The sequence below is a fragment of the Mesoplodon bidens genome (genome assembly GCF_964165515.1).
Source record: "Mesoplodon bidens genome assembly, chromosome: X".
NCBI lineage: Eukaryota > Metazoa > Chordata > Mammalia > Artiodactyla > Ziphiidae > Mesoplodon > Mesoplodon bidens.
In genome coordinates, this window is record NC_138163.1 from 39,356,218 (window position 1) to 39,380,125 (window position 23,908).

Consider the following 23,908-nt stretch of genomic DNA (forward strand, 5'->3'; position numbering starts at 1 on the left):
AGTGATGTGGCCACAAACCACCAAATACTGCAGCCACCAGAAGCTGGAGAGGCAAGGCAGCATTCTCCCCTAGAGTCCTTGGAGGGAACAGGACCCTGCCGACATCTTGACTTCAGACTTCTGTCCTCCAGAACTGTGAGAGAATACATTTGTCTTCTTAAGTCACCCAGTTTGCTAAGCCACTCTTAGATTTCTAATGCTCGAAAATGGTGCGAGATAATATATGCTTTTTGTTTTACGCTGCCCAATTTGGGATAATTTGTTACACAGCAATAGATAACTAATACAGTGAGATAAGTGTATTTAAAAAAAAAACCCTGAAACCCATTCATGGATCTTATAGCTGGAGTATAGGTTAAGAATCCTTGCTAAAGTAGTAAAAGGATATAACAAGGTAGGACTGTGTCAGAAATTTATTGTTTAATGTTTCAGTGAACCAAAAGAAATACAGGATCTCAAAACTGCATTAGACTCAGCAGTGCTTAGACTTTCCCTAGAGTACTGTATCTAATTATGGACTGCTTAATTCAAATGACATGTGGCAAACTTTAGGAGAGTTCAAGGAAGAACCATCAAAATGATGAGACAGTAGCAGGGTAGGAAGTGTGGAAAGATGAAAGTGAAGAGTTGAGCCTCAGCAAAAGGTACATAAAGCGTTAAAAAACAACATATACTGCAGTGCCCTCCTTACTCTAGGAATGATGGTGTATGTAAGAGAGAGGATGCCTAGAAGTTTTCTCTTCACATATTTCCTCCAGTACCTGCCATTATGCCTAAGATTTTGCTATTAATAATATTCCTATTTTATTTTACTTTAATTATTATTTTCTAGAGTCTCCTTATGCACATTCCTCTATGAAAGGTCAATTTATAAGATGCTGTCTTATGAACTGATAATCAGGGATTGGTTTGCCAGGTTCTCTCCAACTAAGTCAGCTAAGCACTAGTCTTCAGGCAGGATAGTACATTGGTTAGGAGCATGAACTTGGGGGCCAGAAAACCTGTGTTCCCATCTTAGCTTGATTCTTTAACAAGCCTGCAACCTTGGGAAACAAGCCTGCTCAACCTCTCTGTGTCTATAAAACGGGGGATAATAACTGTAATAGTGCCTTGTGAAGATTAAAGGTGTTCATATGTGTAAAACTCTTAGTGAAGAAGCCTATAGTAGATGTTATATCAATGCTAGCTGTTATTACTTTCCTATAATAATAATTATTAGTTTCCCAACCTTATTTACTCTTCTGACTGGTAAGAAGAATACTTTCCAAGGTAGTTCCCTGGAGCTGCCACATGGTCCATTCTGGGGTGAACTGAACTCACAGAGTAGTTCAGGAATTCTGTCCCCACACCCTCCTATCTGTGATTAGAAAGACTATGGACTTTCCATCAATCAAGAACATTCATGTTTTCTTTCCAAGTGGGAGAAAGTAGAAGGAACTTTTCCTATATAATCCCTGGTGGTCCTCCTGCCTTCCAAGTTATTTGGTAAACCCACAGTTCTAGCTTTCCAGGTATACCAGCCTTTTGCAGTTTGGGGACATTGGTTTCCTGCTTTGCTCTGCTGAAATTAAAATTTTTGCTTCCTCTGATTATAGTAGCTATCAGCCACACCCAACTTCTAAATCTAAGGCAACTCTAAGTTGCCTATTTACCTTTGATGGAGAGTTTTGTTGAGCTTTTTAAGTTGAGGGCAAAAATATATATTTCTTTCCTCATTGTTTTATGTAAGTCTCTCCTGTTTGCAAGTAAGAAAACTAATCTTAAATCAGCTTAAGCTCCACATTCTCACTTTCTGTGCTTAGTTCAAATTTCTGAGAGAGAAAATGTCATGGCTACTGGTATTCCAGTGGGTTGGCTACTCTTAAGTTGGCCGTCTATCTCTGGGGGTAGGTAGTGGTGTTGTTTATATAGATGAGGTCGTGGCCTGAGAAGACAGCCCAAAAGGTGTAAATGACTACTTCTTTTGCTCATATCTAGGGCATGTACTCCTTTATAGGTTATATTTATTTGGTTGATAGCATGGTGGTTTGTAGCATGGTGAAGCCATTTGATACTGGGAATAAAGAAGTGGAATTAGCTAAGACTATATATACTTGGTTTGTGTTTAGCCTCATTTTGCTATGGTGGTTTCTAGGTTCAGTTGACGCTCCTATAGATGCTAGAACTCAAACGGATTTCTGCCTCGTTACTCATTTTCTAATGTATGTGCAAGAGAAAGTTCCACTTTCAAAGAATCCAGTTATTCTGTCCTTCATCTCTTTCATAATAGTACTACTAAAAGTCCTATGTATCAAGTATTTTTTGGCAGTCACTGTACAATACATAACATCTACCATCTCATTAAATCCCCGAAATAACTCTCAGGGGGTTATTATCATTCATTCCATTTTATAAATAAGGATACTGAGATTCAGAGAAATCAAGTCAACTTTTTAGGATTGGACAGCTAAGTTGCAGAACTGGGATTCAACTCCAGATCTATCTAATTTCAGTATGCATATTATCAACGACTACTCTATACTATCTCTCATTACATTATATTGCAAACAGATTCAGTAATCACAAGGGTATGGCTTCCTAAGGTCAGAGGGTTAGGCTCAGCAACTCACTTAAGAGTGGAAAAAACATAGAGCACTTTGGCAACATCTACAGAAAATCAGAGACGTAACTAAATGACAGAATGACAGATACTAGAGACAAAGACTCCTGGCCAGAAAGAGTTCCACATAAATAACCAGCCACAAAAACTGGTCCACCAGTGCCACAGTGGCATCTAACTCAGTGGCATACATATTGAAACTAAAGCATTTAGAAATCATCTCCAAAAACAAGGGTAGAAATATAAATTTTGAATGAAAATAAAAAATCAACCTCAATTGTAATTAGATAAATGCAATGTAAACAAAATTTGTTTATATCTTCTTAAACCCTTTCAGATTTACAGTGATGGAAAAATTGATGATAGTGTTGGAGAGATTGTGAGGAAGTTGGGTGTTCTAGTTTGCTGCTGATAGCAACATAAATTGGTTAATACATTTTTAGGAGGAAATTTATAAATTCAACCTCAATTGAAAAGTGGATAGTCCTTCATTCAGTAGTTCTACTTCTAGAAATTTATCAGGCAAATAGGCAAATATCTATGTATAAGGATGCTCATTTCAATGTTGTTCATATTTGGCAAACTTGAGAACCAGTTTAAATAATTACTACTAATAAATTGTATTAATCACTATGATAGAATAATATGCAGCCCTTAAAATGATATGTGACTGTATTTACTTATATGAAAAGAGATTCAGGTTATAAAACCTCATGTTTAGTAATCATTTCATCTTTACCTATGTGTCTATCTAGGAAGATATAATTATAAAAGGTTAGCTAATTATAACTGGGCAGTGGATATTCTTCTTTTTCTAATATGTGTTTTTTTCCTTCAACATTTTACAGTAAGTAGCATCATTTAAATGATCCGAAACGTGTAAAACTTTTCTTTCTTTTTTTTTTTTTTTTGAGGTCATGCCACAAGGCTTGTGGGATCTTAGTTCCCCAAGCAGGGATTGAACCCATGCCCTTGGCAATTAAAGCACGGAGTCCTAACCACTGGACCACCAGGAAATTCCTAAAACTTTTTTTAAATTGACGTATAGTTGATTTACAATGTTGTGTTAATTTCTACTGTACAGCAAAGTGATTCAGTTATATATATGTATATTTCAGATTATTATCCATTATAGGTTATTACAAGATATTGAATATAGTACCCTGTGCTATACAGTAGGAACTTGTTTTTCCATTCTATATATACTAGTTTGTATCTGCTAACCCCAAACTCCCACTCCATCCCTCCCCCACACCCCCTCCCCTTTGGCAACCACAGATCTGTTCTGTATGTCTGTGACTCTGTTTCTGTTTTGTAGATAAGTTTATTTGTGTCATTCTTTAGGTTCCACATATAAGTGATATTATATGGTTATTTGTCTTTCTCTTTCTGCCTTACTTCACTTAGTATGATAATCTCTAGGTCCATCCATGTTGCTGCAAATGGCATTATTTCATTCACTTTTTATGGCTGAGTAGTATTCCATTGTATATATGCACCACATCTTCTTCGTTCATCTGTCAATGGACATTTAGGTTGTTTTCATGTCTTGGCTATTGTAAATAGTGCTGCTATGAACATAGGGGTGCATGCATCTTTTTGAATTATAGTTTTGTCCGGATATATGCCCAGGAGTGGGATTTCTGGATCATATGGCAACTCTATTTTTAGTTTTTCGAGGAACCTCCATACTGTTTCCCATAGTGGCTGCACCAGCTTACATTCTCACCAACAGTGTAGGAGGGTTCCGATTTCTCCACACACTCTCTGACATTTATTATTTATAGACATTTTGCTGATGGCCATTCTGACTGGTGTAAGGTGGTATCTCATTGTAATTTTGATTTGCATTTCTCTAATAATTAGCAATGTTGAGCATCTTTTCATGTGCCTGTTAGCCATCTTTATGTCTTCTTTGGAGAAATGTCTGTTCAGGTCTTCTGCCCATATTTTGATTGGGTTGTTTGTTTTTTTGTTGTTGAGTTGTGTGAGCTGTTTGTATATTTTAGAAATTAAGCCCTTGTCGGTCGCATAGCTTGCAAATATTTTCTCCCATTCTGTAGGTTGTCTTTTTGTTTGTTTATGGTTTCCTTTGCTGTGCAAAAGCTTGTAAGTTTAAGTCCCATTTGAAACATGTAAAACTTTTTTTCCACTTACAAATTATGTGTTAGAGCTTGTCAGTGGTGGGGTGGGTCAAATCTTCCCACCAATGTTGCATAGGCACTTGGTGTCACAATAGATTATGGATATAAGAGGAAATGTACCTGAATATTTGAAGCTTAGTAACAAGAACTGGAGGTCTAGCAAAGAAAAATAGTATTGGTAGTATGTGGAGAGTTAGGCAGATTGGTGGCCAGTACCTGGGCAATCGTGGAAGATTTGGAATCATTAGAATACAGGGCAAGACTATTCATTTTGTGGTGCCAATTTTCTTATATTTTAGTAACATATAGTTCCTACTGATACCCTGCACAAATTTAATGACTGAGGCCTTTTAGACAGATAGGGCAGAGTCAGGAGAAAGTCAGCTTTGTGTCACAGGACAGTCTGGTATGATCTGACTCTTTGAAGCTTGCCTTTTATACCACAGTTGTCATTGGCAGTCTTTTTTTTAAAACATCTCCATTGAGGTGTAATTGACATACCAGACATTCATCCATTTAAAATGTCCAATTCAGTGACTTTTAGTAAATTTAGAGAGTTGTGCAACTCTTCTCACAAACCAGGTTTAAATTTTCATCTCCCTATGAAGAAACTCCATTAATTAGTAATATAATACCCCATTTTCCCATCCCCTCAGCTCTAGGCAACTACTAATCTACTTTTTATCTCTATGGACTTGCCCATTCTGGGCCTTTCATAAAAATGGAATCATATAGTATGTGGTCTTTTGTGATTGGCTTCTCCACTTTCTTAGCATAAGGTTTTCAAGGTTCATTCATGTTGGAGCATGTCATAGACTGTCTTCATAGCATTGAAAGAGGAAAGCATAAATGATTAATGAGAAGCCTTTTCTCTGCTCAAAAGGAAAATAATTTTTAAAGACCAAAAGGACTGTTGCAGAATGGACACTAAAGACTGAGGATTTAGAACAAGTGAGAATTGAAAGGGTAATAAGAAATCAAAAGATTCTACTTGTGAAATTGAAACTGATAAACTCAATGAAGAGAAAAAATTTAAATATCTTTAAGTGGTTGCAGGAACTAGAAGAATTGGGGCAAAACTATAATGTTTTGCTTTATATAATAAACAACTGCTTAAAATTAATGCAAAGTTTCAGAAGAGATACGATACCTGCTCAAGAGAAGATAATAGAAGAAAGTGATACCTTAGCTCTTCATCTTTGGAGGTATCTCACTGAATATCTTTTTGAGTTGGATTATGGATAACATTAGGGGTGGCAATAGCAGGACTGCTGGATCTCCAGAAAAATTCATCAGGTCCTATTAGAGGAAAGCAGACAAGAAGAAAGATCTAGCATCATGATTTGGGAGATAGAAATTCACTGTGGTTGAGGGGCGGACAAAATGGGTGAAGGTGATCAAAAGGTACAGACTTCCAGTTATAAATAAGTCCTGGGAATTTCATGTACAGATGATGACTATAGTTAATGACACTGTATTGTATATTTGAAAGTTGCTAAGAGAGTAGATCTTAAATATGCTTGTAAAAATTTTGCCATTTGCAGCAACATGGATAAACTTGGAGGGCATCATGCTAAGTGAAATGTCAGACAAAGACAAATATTGTATGATATCATTTATATGTGGAACCTAAAAAATCCAATGAACTAGTGAATATAACAAAAAAGAAACAGACTCACAGATACAGAGAACAAACTAGTGATTACCAGTGGGGATAGGGGAGAGGGGAGGGGCAAGATAGGGGTGGAGGAGTAAGAGGTAGAAACTATTAGGTGTAAAATAAGCTACAAGGGTATATTGTACAGCACAGGGAATATAGCCAATATTTTATAATAACTATAAATGGAGTATAACCTTTAAAACTTGTGAATCACTATGTTGTATACCTGTAACTTATACAATATTGTACAGCAACTATACTTCGATTTAAAAAACGTTCTTGTCACAAGAAGACAAAAATGGTGGTGATGGATATTAACTTGTCTTATTTTGCAATGTATACAAATATGGAATCATTATGTTGTAATCTGAAACTAATATCAATTATAGCTCAATAAAGTATATAATATGTAATATATAGTATATAATCTAAATATATATATATATGAAAAAAAGACTCATGGAGATGGCAGACATACTATAGATAAGCAAGAGATCCAGAAGGAATATTGGCCTATAGAACAAACGATGTTGGATCAGAGAGAGGAGACTGAATAAACTATGTATATGAAGGGAAAATATGGAAAATTTGAGTGTTGAGCTAATAAGAAATGAATCATAAATATCTGTGGAAATGTTATTGCTTTATTTGGTAGTGAGAAAGGGTGATAAATATGTATAATATGTAAATAATTTTGCTAATTAAAAATCTACAAGGACCAAACAAGATAGTGACTGGAAAAGCAGTTTGAAAAACAGAAAACGCTATGCAAATGTAGTTGCCATTGTCATTAAGTTTTGTGCTTTAGACTCTAGATTATTCTCTTTGCATCAAACTATTCAAGGATGCTGCTTTATTGTCTTCCTTGGCCAAAACCCCATTTTGTGGCCTTTGGATTTTGGATTTTTCCTTCGGTCATTGTCTTCCCACTTCTGATATGTATTCCATATTGCTGTATTTTAGTTGCTTATCCTACTTGTCTCAGCCTTGCCTAGTCTCTTGGTTCTTCTCTATATGTGGTAATCCCAGTATCAATCCCACTAGGCTCTGATTTTCACTCAGTCTGAAGGCTTGTGGCATGTAGTGAGGTGGGGAAAATGCACCGGGTTGTGTCCATCGTGCCATTTCGTGCTCTTTGCCCTCCTTTCTCTGCTTCTTGTCTTTGTTAGTGGTTCCATCATGGCCTCACTGATTCAGGCTTACAAACGTGAAATCTTCCCCTCCTTCACTTAAAATGTTTCTGGAACACCTACTCTGTACAAGGACCAGCTGTGCTAAATAGTAGAAGGAGTGCTTGCCATCAAGGAGCTCATAGTCAAATGTAAAATAAGGATGTCTACATAACTAATAATAACATAAAGGTTGACACATGCTATGATGAAGTTGCAAGAAAAGGACAAATTTAATTGACACGGAACATGAGAAAAGGTTTCACAGAGAAAGGGATATTTGAGCTGCATGTTTTTTCCTTAAAGGTGTAAATTTCATACAGTAAGTCACCCTTTTTAGTATACAATTCAGTCATCCCATAACCATCCCCCTTGCTCTTCTGTAATCAAACCTTCCCCCTACTCCCAGCCCCTGACAACCACTAATGTGTTAGTTGTCTATAGTTTTGCCTTTTCCAGATTGTCATAAAAAATGAATAATATACTGTATAAAAAGAAGCCAGTGTAAAAATGCTTTATAGTGTAACACATTTGAGATTCATCCATGTTGTTGAGTGTATCAGTAGTTCATTCCTTTTTATTTCCAAGTAATATTGCATTTTATGGATGCATCACAGTTTGTATATCCATCTACCAGTTTGGGTTGTTTCCACTTCGGGGTATACAGGTTTTTGTGTGAATATGATTTTTAATTTCAGTTTGGTAAATATCTAGGAATGGAATTGCTGTGTTGTAATGTAAGTTTATAAGAAGCTATCAAACTGTTTTCCAAAGTGGCTGTACCTACCAGCACTATATGAATGTTCTGGTTGTTTTGCATCCCTGCTGGTACTTGGTAATGTCAGTTCTTTTTTTTTTTTTAAATATTATAGCATTCTAAATAGTGTGTAGTGATATCTAAATGTGTTTTTAATGTGATTTCCCTATGGTTAAATATGAACATCCTTCCATATCTTTATTTGCCATCTGTATATGTTGGGTGAAGTTTCTGTTCAAATATTTTGCCCATTTCTAATTGAGTTGTTATTATTGACAGTTTTTTCCCATTTTTATTGAGTGTTATTTTAACCACTATCTAATTTTCATCACCCCAAAAGGAAAGCCCATACCCTTTAACAGTCACTCTCCATTTTCCTTACCCCCAGCCCCTGGCAACTACTAATGTACTTTATATCACTATGGATTTGCATATTCTGGACATTTCATATAAATGGAATCATATAATATATGGCCTTTTGTGTATTCATTTTAGCATAAATTTATTCAAGGATTATCCATGTTGTAGCATGTAACCAGTACTTCATTCCTTTTAGGGCTGAATAGTATTCCATCATATGGATATATCACAATTTGTTTATCCATTCATCAGTTAATGGACAATTGGTTTATTTCCATTTGCTGACTATTATGTGTTTTTTTTTGTTTTGTTTTGTTTTGTTTTGCTGCACCGCACGGCATGTGGTATCTTTGTTTCCCAACCAGGGATTGAACCCAAGCCCCCTGCATTGGAAGGCAGAGTCTTAACCACTGGACCACTGGGGAATTCCCTGCTGGCTATTATGAATAATGCTGCTGTAAACATTCATGTGAAAATTTTGTGTGGATATGTTTTCAGTTCTTTTGGCTGTATACCTAGAAGTGGAATTGCTGGGTCATATGGTAACTCTGTACTTAACTTTTTGAGAAATACTGAGTTTTGAGAGTTCTTTATATATGCTGGATACAACTCATTTATGAGACATGTGATTTGCACATATTTTTTCCAAGTCTGTGGCTTCTCTTTTCATTATCTTAATATTGTTTTTTGAAGTTAATTTGTCAGTTTTTTCATGGATCATATTTCAGTGTCGTATCTATGAAACCTTTGTCTAAACCAAAGTTACAAAGATTTTGTTCTATGTTTTCTTCTAGAAGTTTTATAGTTTTAGGGTTTACATTTAGGTCTATAATTCATTTTGAGTTAGTTTTTGTGTATGATGTGAGGTATGATTCAAGTTGATTTTTTGCATGTGGATATCCAATTATACAAACACCATTGCCTTTATCCTTTGTCAAAAACCAGTTGGCCATATTTGTGTGGGTCTATTTCTGGACTCTCTTTTCTGTCCCTTTGATCTATATGTTTATCCTTCTGCCAATATCACACTTTCTGAGTACTGTAGCAATGTAATAAGCCTTACTATCAGGTGGAGTGAGTCCTCCAACTTTGTTCTTTTTCAAAATTGCTTTGACTATACTAGTTCCTTTCCCTTTCCATATGAATTTTTTTTGAACCAACTTGTCTACATCTACAAAAAAAAATTTCCTGCTAGAAAAATTTTTTAACATCATTATTGGAGTATGATTGCTTTACAGTGGTGTGTTAGTTTCTGCTTTACAACAAAGTGAATCAGTTATACATATACATATATCCCCATATCTCTTCCATCTTGCATCTCCCTCCCTCCCACACTCCCTATCCCACCCCTCTAGGTGGTCACAAAGCACCGAGCTGATCTCCCTGTGCCATGTGGCTGCTTCCCACTAGCTAGCTATTTTACATTTGGTAGTGTATATATGTAAATGCCACTCTCTCACTTCATCCCAGCTTACCCTTCCCCCTCCCCGTGTCCTGAAGTCCATTCTCTATGTCTGTGTCTTTATTCCTGTCCTGCCCCTAGGTTCTTCAAGAACATTTTTTTCTTTTTTTTAGATTCCATATATATGTGTTAGCATACGGTGTTTGTTTTTCTCTTTCTGACTTACTTCACTCTGTATGACACACTCTAGATCCATCCACCTCACTACAAAAACTCAATTTCGTTTCTTTTTATGGCTGAGTAATATTCCATTGTATATATGTGCCACATCTTCTTTATCCATTCATCCGTCGATGGACACCTAGTTTGCTTCCATGTCCTGGCTATTGTAAATAGAGCTGCAATGAACATTGTGGTCCATGACTATTTTTGAATTATGGTTTTCTCAGGGTATATGACCAGTAGTGGGATTGCTGGGTCGTATGGTAGTTCTATTTGTAGTTTTTTAAGGAACCTCCATACTATTCTCCAAAGTGGCTGTATCAATTTACATTCCCACCAACAGTGCAAGAGGGTTCCCTTTTCTCCACACCCTCTCCAGCATTTATTGTTTGTAGATTTTTTGATGATGGCCATTCTTACTGGTGTGGGGTGATACCTCACTGTAGTTTTGATTTGCATTTCTCTAATGATTAGTGATGTTGAGCGTTCTTTCATGTGTTTGTTGGCAATCTGCATATCTTCTTTGGAGAAATGTCTATTTAGGTCTTCTGCCCATTTTTGGATTGGGTTGTTTGTTTTTTTGATATTGAGCTGCATGAGCTGCTTGTAAATTTTGGAGATAAATCCTTTGTCAGTTGCTTCATTTGCAAATATTTTCTCCCATTCTGAGGGTTGTCTTTTCGTCTTGTTTATGGTTTCCTTTGCTGTGCAAAAGTTTTGAAGTTTCATTAGGTCCCATTTGTTTATTTTTGTTTTTATTTCCATTTCTCTAGGAGGTGGGTCACTGCTAGAAAATTTTGTCTGTAATTGTAGTTGAATTTGTAGATCAGTTTGGGGAGATTCGACCTCTTAACAATATTGAGTCTTCCAATCCATTAATGTGGTGTGTCTCTCCATTTATTTAGGTCTTCTTTGACATTTTTCAATAATGTTTTGCAGGATGTTTTTTTCCCCACACATACAGATCTTGCACATATTTTCCTAGATTTATACCAGTATATTTTATGCTTTTTAATGCTACTGTAAATGGTACATTTTTCTTCAATATCCAACTGTTCATTGCTAGTATATAGAAATACAATTTATTTTTACATTATAAACCTTGTATCCTGAGACCTTGCTAAACTCACTTAGTTCTGTCAGCTCTTTTGTATTTTGCTTGAGGTGTTCTACATAGACAATCATATCATATGCAGATAGAGACAGTTTTATTTCTTCCTTTTCAATCTGTGTGCTTTTTAGTTCTTCTTGCTTTTTGCAGTGGCTAGTACCTCCAGAACATTGTTGAATATGAGTGGTGGACGTAAACATTCTTACCTTGTTCTGGATCTTCGAGGGAAGGCATTCAATCTCTTACCCTTAAATATGAAAGCTGTAGTTTTGTAGTTTCCTCAGGTTGAGGAAGTTCCCTTATAACCCTACTTTGCTGAGAGTTTTTATTAGGAATGGAGATTGGACTTTACCAAATGCTTTTACCGTGTTTATTGAGATTTAATGTGCATATGAATTGCCTAGGTATCTTATTAAATTATAGATTCTGATTCATTCAGTCTGGGAGGGCCGGAGATGCTGCATTTCTTTTTTCTTTTCTTTTTTTTTCTTTTTCCTGGCTGTGCTGCACAGCTTGTGGGATATTAGTTCCCTGACCAAGGATGGAACCCCAGGCACTTGGCAGTGAAAGCGTGGAGTCCTAACCATTGGACTGCCAGGAATTCCTGATTCTGCATTTCTAATAAGCTCAGAGATGATGTTGATGTTGTTTGATAACAGACCACATTTTGAATAGCATAGACCTAGGGTCTAATCTCTATGGTTTGAAGGGAAGACAGTACTGAAGGGTGCTGAAAAAATAAGAGTTGCAAGGAGAAATGTAGAGAACAAATTTTGTCCTGGAGGCCAGTGAAGGAGAGTATCAAGAATGAGGGAGTCACCAACAGTTTTAACTTTTGTTTTTATTTTTTACCAACAGTTTTAAAACCTTCAGTATTAGATTTGTCAAACATGAAATTAGTGTTGGTTTTTTTTAAAATTAATTAATTATTTATTTATTTATTTTTGGCTGCATTGGGTCTTCGTTGCTGCGCACGGGCTTTCTCTAGTTGTGGCGAGCGGGGGCCACTCTTCATTGCGGTGCACAGGCTTCTCATTGCAGTGGCTTCTCTTGTTGCAGAGAATGGGCTCTAGGCATGTGGGCTCAGTAGTTGTGGCTCATGGGCTCTAGAGCACAGGCTCAGTAGTTGTGGCACATGGGCTTGGTTGCTCCGCAGCATGTGGGATCTTCCCGGACCAGGGCTCAAACCCGTGTCCCCTGCATTGGCAGGCGGATTCTTAACCACTGCACTACCAGGGAAGTCCCTAGTGTTGGTTTTATAGCAGAAGCTGTACTATTTGAAGTATCACATCATATTATAAAACCAAGCCTCCCTCATTGTCCACATCTGTTTAGTTCCCAAGTTTGGATTGTGGCAGTTCAGATAAGAGAGAACACAATGTGATCTGAATATATTTGGTTCCTGAGTGTTGAGTCATGAGTAGTAAGAGTCAGATAATGAGGAATATCTGTCTTAACTCAAAAATGTGTCCTAAAATATTTGGTTTCTATGTTAGTATAACAAGAGCTCAAATACTTATATATGTTTATATCATTTTTTCCCCTACTAGCTGCATACTTCTTGAGATTTAGGATTATGTATTTGCCTTTTTCTTCTCAGACCCTTGTATTATCACTTGGTACATGGTAGATGCTCATTAGATGTTCATTGAATTGTTGAAATGAGCCAAAGGGAGGAAGAAAAATTATAGACTGCTTTCTCAAGGATTTAGTAGTAGAGGGATGGAGAACGATAATCAGATAGGTAAGGAAGATTCAGGGTTGAATGAAGGCTTGTTTTCTTCTTCTTTTTTATTTTTAGCCATATAGGTATGTGGTTAATTGCAGGCAGAGAAGAAAGACCCAATAACTAGGAAGTGACTGAAGTTATAAGAGAGAAAAAGAATAATTAATAGAGCATGTTTCTGTAGCACATAAAGAGCACAAGTAGCTGGCTTAATCATAAGGGGGGGGGAACATGACAATACTTTAACCCATTTTGCATTCAGTCACATAGAATCTTCCTTTATCACAAAACCATTCAGACATAGCTTTCACTATAATCAGCCCTAATCCAGGACCTCATTGCTTTTTACCTGAGTAATTTATAGTTTGTCTCCTTCTCTATGTTCTCATTCAAACTCTTCTTTGCAAGTGGCTGTTGGAACTCTCTCCCAAAATCTTTTCCAGAAACAATCTTCCTACTGGAGAACCCATAAGGGGCCCCTCCTATCTGATTTCTGATTTCAGCCTAGTATCTCAACCCCTTGAGATGGATGATGATGTTGGGTTGTTACTGTTTTCTTCAGCCCTAGATTTCTTTATAGGTTCCATTATCAGAGGCTAATATGTGACTCTTGATTCTGTTGCTATGTTGGCATCTAACACAATGAAATTTTTTCCTGTAACTGAAAGTAAATGATGATAATACCTTCCATTTTCTAATCAGAGACAAGGATTTCTGCCAAGGAGACATTCTCAAAAAAAACTTTATTTCAAAGGAATGCCATCAAATGGATAGCTCTGTATGAATGTGTGCATGTGTGTGTGTTTTATGTCACAGACATAATTTCTATTTGATATGAGTTTATTCTCATGTGTGGGCTAATTGATAGCTTACAGGGTACTTGTGTTTTGCAGTCTGTTGTTTTTGCTCTGAGCAAAAATTTACTCAGCTGATGAGAATATTTTGACAACTCTGCCAGTGTGCCCAGGAACTGCAATTTGGTATGAATTTTCTGGCTGCAATGACCCAATTTTAAGATGTAAAATAGAATAGTCTAAATTTATATGGAAATAGTATAGCTAGCCTGGCTTCCCACAAGGAGTAACAAACATTAAGACCTTGTACAGCTCCTAATATATAAAATCATAGGATGGAAACATCATGATTTTTGTCTCCTAATCTCATTTGCAAATGTTACAAATGTTGTTTACTGAAATCAAGTTGTAACAAAAATTACAAAGAATTATGGTTTTTAGCTTGAGAAAACAGTTCAGTTTTTTTCTTAGGAATGTCTCAGTCAACATTTTATGATTTATTTGTACCTTTAAAAATACCCATACTTTCTCAAAATTCTTCATTTCTTGATGGCCCCACATATACATATGCCCAAATAATTAATTTTCAACAAAGTGTTCTGTCATTTTTCTATTGTGTTCAGTAGTTCAATAACTGCCTTTATGGTGCTTCATTGTGATTCCTATGTCCTCATTCATTTTTCAGCTATTTAACTTTTAAGATTCTGGTCACATAAAGGAATGCACACTGAGTTTTATGAATGACCAAAGGCAACCAATGGCTCCGCGTGTGTGTGTGTGTGTGTGTGTGTGTGTGTACATTTATACATATACATATCAATACGCACACACGTATGTATAAATAAACTGACATCATTTGCATAGGTATGTTGTGAACTTTAATATTTAAAAACCTGAAACTCAACCAACATAAGTACTAAGCTGTCATTAGTTATTAAAGATGCCTTTCCCATAGGATCAGTAAAACATAATTCTGCACTAGCTGACAGGGAAAGCAAAGCAATCTGTGTTCCCCGAAAGTGTGGTGTTTTAGCAGCTTTCTCCTGTAGGGTTGAGGCTGGCTTGGCAGCCTTGATTATATTGACCATTTTATGGGTCGATTGCCAGGAGATTGAACAGTTGATTTGATCTGGTCTTCTTCATGGCCAAAAGGGCCCGATGGTTTGACTGTGATGGTGACTGAAACAACAAACTGAACTGTGAAAACAGTTGAATCAGTGGTGATAGGTGAACACCATCCCACATCTCAAAGAGATCCCTAACATAGAAACTTCAAAACCTGATTTTCAGATTCAGCTGGAGCCCTTACTCATGATGGCTAGCTCAGAATTGGTGGCGCAGTAGACAACTTTAACTGAGGGGATTTTCCATAACGCAAATCAACATTTTAAAGGGTAGGATATTAAAGCAGCCGGAAAGAAAAACAACAAATTTCTAGTGCTATTGAGAAGCCTTGAAAGCATGCCAAGTTAAAATGATGATGGACCATGATATGAGAATCTATAATGAATTTATAGCACAAACATCATGACTCATAAGCTTGTCACGCAAGAGCAATTTTAAGAAGGAGTCATTGCAAATTGATACCTATGTTCCTTGCTCCCTTATGTCCTGAAGTGACATTTTACCATGTACTAGGAAACTGTATAATACTGAATTGACATTAGCACTTAAAAATAAAAGGCAGTATTATGAAGCAAAGATTTGTATATGTCCATTAAGGCTTAAGTATCCATCTAGTTTTATGACTTTGGGCTCCACTTGTGACTGTGATGGCAGTGCCTACACATATAAGGTGAAATGGGGGGTTGCAGCAATTCTCAAGATGACTCTGGTTGCAGCATCTCTTACCAAGGAAATTCACTGGGGGTGGGGGAACATGAAATCCTCAAACTTTATGAGCATCAAATTTCCTTAAAACTTGCTTTCTTTTTAAATTGCCCTTTTTTTTCTTTGCTACGGTGATTATTTGATAGTTTCATTTCTTGCACTGAGCTTTTTCCTTGCTTGTCCATATCAGAAATGTTACCATCCTGAGGATGCAGTATATCAGAAGTCTTCCTGGGTTTGAAACTGAGGGGGGGCATCTAATGAGCTATCAATAGTGATATCCATTTACCTGGGATTCTGGGTCCTCAGTATACAAGGTAAGGGTGGAGAGAGGAGCAACTCTGTTTCTAGAGCCTTTTACCAAGACACTGAGGGACGGCCTCTCAGATTTCTGTTCTTGAAATGTGAGGCCTGGATGAGAGAATGTGAATTTGAAGCAGGTTTTGTCAGAGATCTTTTGTCTCAGGGCATGAATTTATCTATTCGTTCAACAAATTATTTATTGAGTACCTGTTACGTGTTAGGCAATGTGCTAGGCACAGTGTATACAGTAGTTAACAATATAGCCATTGTCACAGACACTAATTTTTTTATTAAAAAATAATTTTTATTTAAAATAAAATATATTAAGATAGATTTGGAATTAAAAATTTTATATGAGCTAATACAGAAAAGGCCAGGGTGTTACGAATGAATAATGGAGACTGGTAACACCTTTCAAATCGATGAGGGGAAGTCTCTGAAGAGTGACATTTAAGCGGACACCTGAAGGATGAATAGGGTGTTAATCATGTAAAGAGAGGTGGGCGGTGGGGATAAATGTCCCATAGCATGTGTGAAGGCTTAGAAGAGAGAGGCCCATGTGGCTGCAGGCAGAGAGAGAGAGAAAGATCGCTCAAGATAAACCTGGGAAGGCAGACAGAGGCCAGGTCATGCTGGGTGAATTAGTTTGCTAGCCCTGCTGTAACAAGTACCACAGACTGGGTGGCTTAAAACAACAGAAATTTACTGTCTCATAGTTCTGGAGGCTAAAAATCCAAAATCAAGTTGTTGGTGGGGTTCGTTCCTTTAGAGGGCTGTGAGGTAGGGATGTGTTCCGGGACTGTCCACTTAGCCTGTTATGTAGCCACTTCTTCCCCCTGTGGCTCTTCACATTGTCTTCTCTCTATCTGTGTGTCTCTGTGTATACATCTCCTTTCTCTTTTTTTTTTTCATATATATAATGACACTAGTCAGATTGGGGCCTACTCTAATGATCTCACTTAAATTGATTACTTCTGCAAACACCTCCTCTCTAAATAAGGTCACATTCTGAGGTACTGGAGGTTAGGACTTCAACATATGAATTTTGGAGGGACACAGTTCAACCCATAACACAGAGCCTTGGAGGATATGTTAGTATTTTGGACTCTTCTCTGAGTTCCTAGAGCTGCCATTGAGGAATATTAATTTTTAAAAAGATCCTTCTATTGTGTGGGGAATCTATTGTGGGGAGTTACATTAATTTTTTATGGCTGCTGTAACCAATTCACACAAATTTAGTGGCTTAAAAACACACACAGATTTATTGTCTGTACTGCAAGTGAAAAGTCCAAAATCAGCTCTCTGGGCTAAAATCAAGGCAGAAGTGTTCCTTCTGAGGGCTATAGGAGAGAATCTGTTTCCTTGCCTTTTCCAGCTTCCAGAGGCCTCCTGCATTCCTTGCCTCATGGCTCCTTCCTCCATTTTCTTTCTTTTTTTAAAAAATTTATTTATTTAATTTATTTATTTTTGGCTGCATTGGGTCTTCATTGCTGCTCGTGTGGGCTTTCTCTAGTTGCGGCGAGCGGGGGCTACTCTTTGTTGCGGTGCGCAGGCTTCTCATTGCAGTGGCTTCTCTTGTTGCAGAGCATGGGCTCTAGGCACGTGGGCTTCAGTAGTTGTGGCACGCGGGCTCTAGAGCTCAGGCTCAGTAGTTGTGGCCCACAGGCTTAGTTGCTCCACGGCATGTGGGACCTTCCCGAACCAGGGCTCGAACCCGTGTCCCCTGCATTAGCAGGTGGATTCTTAACCACTGTGTCACCAGGGAAGCCCCTTCCTCCATTTTCAAAGCCAGCAATGTAGAATCTTCTCTCCTCTCTGACATCAGCTCCGATCATTACATTTTCTCTCTCTGACTCTGCCTCCCTCTTATAAGGACCCTTGTGATTACATTGGAGACAACTCTATAATCCAGAATAATCTCCCCATGTCAACATTCTTAACTTAATCACATCTGTAAAATCCCTCTTAACCATGTAAGGGAACCCATACACAGGTTCTAGGGAATAGTTTGTAGACATCTTCCTGTGTGTGTTGTGGGGAGGGGTGTGTGAGGGGCATTATTTAGTCTACCACAGGAGTAAAGGATGAAAGCAAAAAGCCAGTCACAAAGCTTCTGTAGCCATCTGAGCAGGAGATGATTGTAACTCAGACCAGGTGGCAATGGAGATGGAGAGAAGTATTCAGATTGGAGAATTGTTTAGGACACAAAATCAACAGGCCTTGCCAATGAATTGGATAGGATAGGGGAGTGAGAGAGATGGGGTCAACTGTAGTTTGGTTTATATCTACTATGCCTCCTGGTTATTCTGAATGTCATCTTTATATCATAGACCAGGAAATTAAAACTTGCACTTTAAAAATGCTCCTGTATATTTCTAAAAGGAACCATTTTTGCATTCGAAAAGAAGCTTTGTTTCTGTGCTTACTTTGGCATAGGTAGACATTTTATTTTTAACTTTTTGGAAGAGTTGTGTAAAACAGTTTGCTCAGATTTGAAACCTTATGAATAAATCATTTGAAATGGCCTCCTAAATTTGCAATTTATCCCGTTAAGTTTGAAAATGAAAAAGAAGCTCAAGAATTGGAAAATAAAGTCAACTAGCAAATGAAAATTGGTTGAATGTTCAACGTGCATCAAGAGCAAGTAGCAGTTGAAATACTAAAAAGAAAGAATTTTCCTGAGCGGATGACCAAAACTTGCACGTGGTCTGTATGACATTACAAGAAAGGAGGCTGGATTCTAGTTGGAGGTCTCCAAAAAAGTCCAATGGAGAAGACTGGCAAAGATATACCTGTTGAGAAGCTCCTTGACTGATTCCTATAATCAAGAGCTCCAGGGGATATTGAGGAATGAGGAAAGGGAAAACATAAAACTATATGGGCATTCTTGGGTGAGACAACACATTACAGGTGCACTTGGAAGCAAATTCAGCATATGGAACTAATAACTATTTTATGATGTTTGACATATCTCTAGAAGCACATCCCAGAATCCCATTCAATGAAAAATCCCTTTAGGAAAGATAAATGATCAGCTTAAATGATGACTCTGCCCAGCAAACAGAAGAAAAGCTGTTTCAGAAGTTGATGAGTTGTTGATTCATTTCTTTTTTGCAAATTTCCAGCTGAATTTGGAATGAAACATAACCACTGCATCCAGCGCTTTCCATTTTGAATCGTTTCTAGAGCATTCTATAGTTTAATATGGTCTTTTATGGCAAGATATAATTGTTCTGAACTGTCACTAGATGTCTTTTATTAACTCCAGTTTGGCCTAAATGGAAAAGATATATTAATGCTATGTTTATTTTAGTGATGGAGAACTAAAGTATCATACATATACCAAAGTCCATGTAGGTAAGTTTATTTGTACTAATCAAACAAACTGTCTAGAGCATTAGAAACTCTGGGCCATAGCATCATGTAATAGATAGTGGGTTCAGCACTTTTCCTCATTTGTTCTGCCTCTGTCTGCTCCAGCTCCTCCAGAGATGGGCCTGCTCCATTCACCATTTGAAATCTCAAGTGGTCTGATCCTACTTTCTCATCTATAAACAAGTCATATAGTATTTAGCCTTTTCCTGATTTGGGGGGGCGGCATTTTCATCTGTAATGAAAGCCTTACTAATTTACTAGTCCAAGCATATTTGTATAGCTCCATCACATGCCCACTTTAATAGATGCCACCTGATACAGAAGCCTACTACTTAGAAGCTTGCCTTATAAGCCTACTCAGTGTTTGAAATTTAGGCCACCTAAGAAAGGAAGTTCACCCATAGACACTGTTTCAGGTTTTGGTAAGCACTGGGGAGGGAAGCAGGAAGAATGAATAAATGAATGAATGAGACCTCATCTGTTATTAATATGGCAGTGTTTCCACCTATAAAAATAGGGGGCTGTATTAGATTTCTAGGGTTCCTTCCAGCTCCTGTGGAAGATATTTGGAGAAAAATATCTCCCTTTCTCATCCTCAGGACCTCCCACTCTGATTCAGGGCCTCCCACTCTGATACTGTTCCCTAGCCCTTACCAAAAGGATGAAGACATTTTATAGCTGATCCTAAAACCACATGAACTGTGGGCAAATGTATCACAGTATTTCTAGAACAGCATGCCAACTCTTGATTATTTATTATGTCATGAGTTTATGAGTGAGTGGGCCATGGTGACCTTCCTTCACAGGGGGGAGGACAAGTAGGCAGTGCATGACCACCGGGATAGCTGCCTTCATATGAAGTGTGGTGGATGACATCCTGAGGTGTACAGGAAAAGCCACATGATATGATGGAAGGAGCATGGGTTTTGGAGGACTATAGATACGGGTTTGATTCCTACCTCAACCATTTTTCTATCAGTGTGATCTTTTTTTTTTTTTTTTGCAGTACGTGGGCCTCTCACTGTTGTGGCCTCTCCCGTTGCGGAGCACAGGCTCCGGACGCGCAGGCTCAGTGGTCATGGCTACAGGCCCAGCTGCTCCATGGCATGTGGGATCCTCCTGGACCAGGGCACAAACCCACGTCGCCTGCATTGGCAGGTGGACTCTCAACCACTGCGCCACCAGGGAAGCCCCTATCAGTGTGATCTTATGTAAGTTATTTGAGTTCTATTAGCCTCACTTTCCTCATATGTTAAATAGGAATAATGATTCTATTGCCTATCAGGGTAGACATTCAGCAGTGATCCTTATTATGCTAAAACTATTTGTCACTCTAGGAAAGCCAAAGGTTTGTTCAGAAAGAGGGAGAGGGTTGCCTACACATTTTCCTTCATTCTGTGTGTTGCAGTACTAAGAATCATCTTGTATGCCACTGCTGCCACCAATCTCTTGACTAATTCTTGCCCTTACCTCAGGCTGTCAATGTTAAGAGTACAAGGAGTTTGAAGCTCTTGACCTTCTGATATATGCCTTTCTGTGGTTTAGACAAAAATGTTATGAATCCCCCCCTCTCCTCCCATCTTACCGTGGTTTGTCTACATGGTAAAATGAAAGACACAGTTAAGCATGTAAAGATTTTACTTTGAGATGGATAATATCTGTGATGGTTAATTTTATGTGTCAACTCAACTGGGCTAAGGGATGCCCAGATACCTGTTAAAACATTATTTCTCAGTGTGTCTGTGAGGGTGTTTCTGGAAGAGATTAGCATTTGAATCTGACTGAGTAAAGAGATATGCCCTCACTAATGTGGGTGGGCATCATCCAATCTGTTGAGGACCCAAATAGAACAAAAAGGCAGCTGAAGGGTGAACTCTCACTCTTCTTGAGCTAGGACTTCCATTTCTCCTGCCCTCGGACACTGGAGTTTCTGGTTTGCAGACTCTGGGCTCAGACTGAATTATACTTTCAGCTTTCTTTTGCTTGCAGATGGCAGCTGGTGGGACTTCCTGGCCTCCATGACCACGTGAGCCAATTCTTATAATAAATCTCCTCATATATATCTATATGTATATCTATCTATCTATCTATCTATTTATCTATTTATCTCCTATTGGTTCTGTTTCTCTGGAGAACCCTGACTAATACAATATCCAAATTAATATTAGTAATAATAATTACAATAATGGCAGCTAACAGTTATGAGCATTTACTATGTTCTGTGCTTTATGCTTAGTACTTGACCTTCATAATCACTTAATCATCTCAACAGTCTGATGAGACGGTTACTATTATTATTCTCATGTTAAGTCAAACACATTAAGGCTCAGAGAGGTTAAGTAGCTTGCCAAAAGCCATGTTTTGTAACTAATAAATGTAGGAATAGGAATTTGAGCCCAAATCTGTTTGACTCTATAGCCCGAGTTGCACCACTAAGCTATTTTAAATGATCCCCAATTGCTGTGAGAATCAAATGAGACTGTAATTTGGTAATGCTTTAAAGACCTAGAAGTACTGTCAAAATGGAAGGGCTTATTATTACCCAAATGATTAACTGAACCTAGCACTGTTTATTCAGATGCTTGGCAGCATGTAGACAAAGCCTAAGGCTGTAATGGACCTTTTCCAAGTGGCAAAAGCGTAAATGTAATATAAGCTAATTGGTGACATGTCTTGATTTTCAAAGCATTAGGCAAGCTCATAAGTTCAGCTTCCTACCGGTATACCTATCTCTTTTAAGCAACTGCACCTGTTTTACAATTCAGAGTGATTACATAACTTCAGAACACTGGCGATTGCTCTCTAGCATTCAATTCTCTTAACAAACATTTATTGAGCACCTTTACTCTATACTATGTGTGTCTATGGAGCATCTCCTGTGTTCAGAGCATTCTTTGTCTGGATAGAGCTTTGTGACTTATATTTGGAAACACTACTTTGAAAAGCCCAGAGCAGAAAGACTGAGATAAAAGTTGTTTCCTCTAGTGAGAACAGTTATTTACCTGGAGTTCACAGGTTTATGATAGTGGTTTTCATATTATACATGGTAAAATCATTCAAGGAACTTACCTGGGTTTTAATACTAAGATTCTGATTTAGCTGCTTTGGGGTGGTGGGTTTTTTTGTTTTTTGGGGGTTTTTTTGGCTGCATTGGGTCTTCGTTGCTGCGCGTGGGCTTTCTCTAGTTGCAGTGAGCGGGGGCTACTCTTTGTTGCAGTGCGCGGGCTTCTCACTGCGGTTGCTTCTCTTGTTGCGGAGCACGGGCTCTAGGCGTGTGGGCTTCAGTAGTTGTGGCACGTGGGCTCAGTAGTTGTGGCTCACAGGCTCAGTAGTTGCGGCGCACGGGCTTAGTTGCTCCATGGCATGTGGGATCTTCCCAGACCAGGGATCGAACCCATGTCCCCTGCATTGGCAGGTGGATTCTCAACCACTGTGCCACCAGGGAAGTCCAGGATGGTGGTTTTAACAGCTGCCCAGGTGATTCTCATTGTCCAGCCAGGCTTGTTGAGCCACTGGTCCATATCATCTTATCCCACCCAAGCCTCCAGCTAATGAAGGAATGAAATAAAAAAGGAAAACTACCAGAAATTTGGCTCTAGGTCCAACCTACTTGCTTCCTTTTCTCATTCCCCTCGATCCTTATGGTCACCCTGTCCCTTTTAAGTGTCTGAGTTTGGGCTTACAAGAAAAATATCCACACTCTAACAAGTGAAGTGAAAATCTGGGTAATCAAATAGTCGAAACCTCACATAGTTATAGAGGTTGGGCTGCTAATACAAATGAGGGAGGCGAGCCAGATGGAGACTATGGTGAACTTGAGACTACAGACCCCATCAAACATGAGGGTGGTGAACGGGGCAGCAGCAGTGACTGTAATCCAGTCAATTGTTCTCAGAGTTCTCAAAGTGTGGTTCTTGGACTTGGTCTAGGAGCATCAGAAGAAAACTTGTTAGAAATGCAAAAAGTCAAGCCCTGCCCCCAGATCCACTGACTGAATCTGCATCTGGTGCCTGGGAGCGGAGGTGGGGGGCAGCAGTCAGTGGTCTAACAAGCCCTTCAGGGGATTCTGATCCAATACAACATTTTCAAACCACTGTCTATAGTAATGCAAGCCCGGTGTGACCAGATCTGATTTTTCAAGAAAAGTCAGGAATCTGGCTTTCTTTTATTGAGCATCTTTAAACTGTGCTGTACGTGTTCATGGAACATCTCCTGTGCTCACATTATTCTGAACATCTCTTCTTGGCTTTCAATGATTGGCAACTAATTCAGTTTTTTGTTTGTTGTTTTGTTGAATACACCTTACGGTCCAAAGAAAACACATCCTTGGGCTAACCCTCAATTGTCTCTATCCTACAAGGGTTAAATAGTTTTGAAATATTCTTCATATCTTCGTGACATTTCCCGACCCACACCTCAGTATCCTGAGTAACCAATTAAACCATGAAATTTGGAA

The 23,908-nt window shown here is 38.2% G+C and overlaps 1 long non-coding RNA gene across 1 annotated transcript in view; it reads right to left on the minus strand.

Annotated features, from left to right (window-relative positions):
- Positions 1-5,940: 5,940 nt before the first annotated feature.
- LOC308608611 overlaps positions 5,941-23,908 on the minus strand; it is a 176,589-nt gene continuing 158,621 nt past the window's right edge. The window contains exon 3 of the long non-coding RNA XR_014014202.1: positions 5,941-6,042. This is a non-coding gene — a long non-coding RNA (uncharacterized lncRNA). The remainder of the gene's footprint in view (positions 6,043-23,908) is intronic.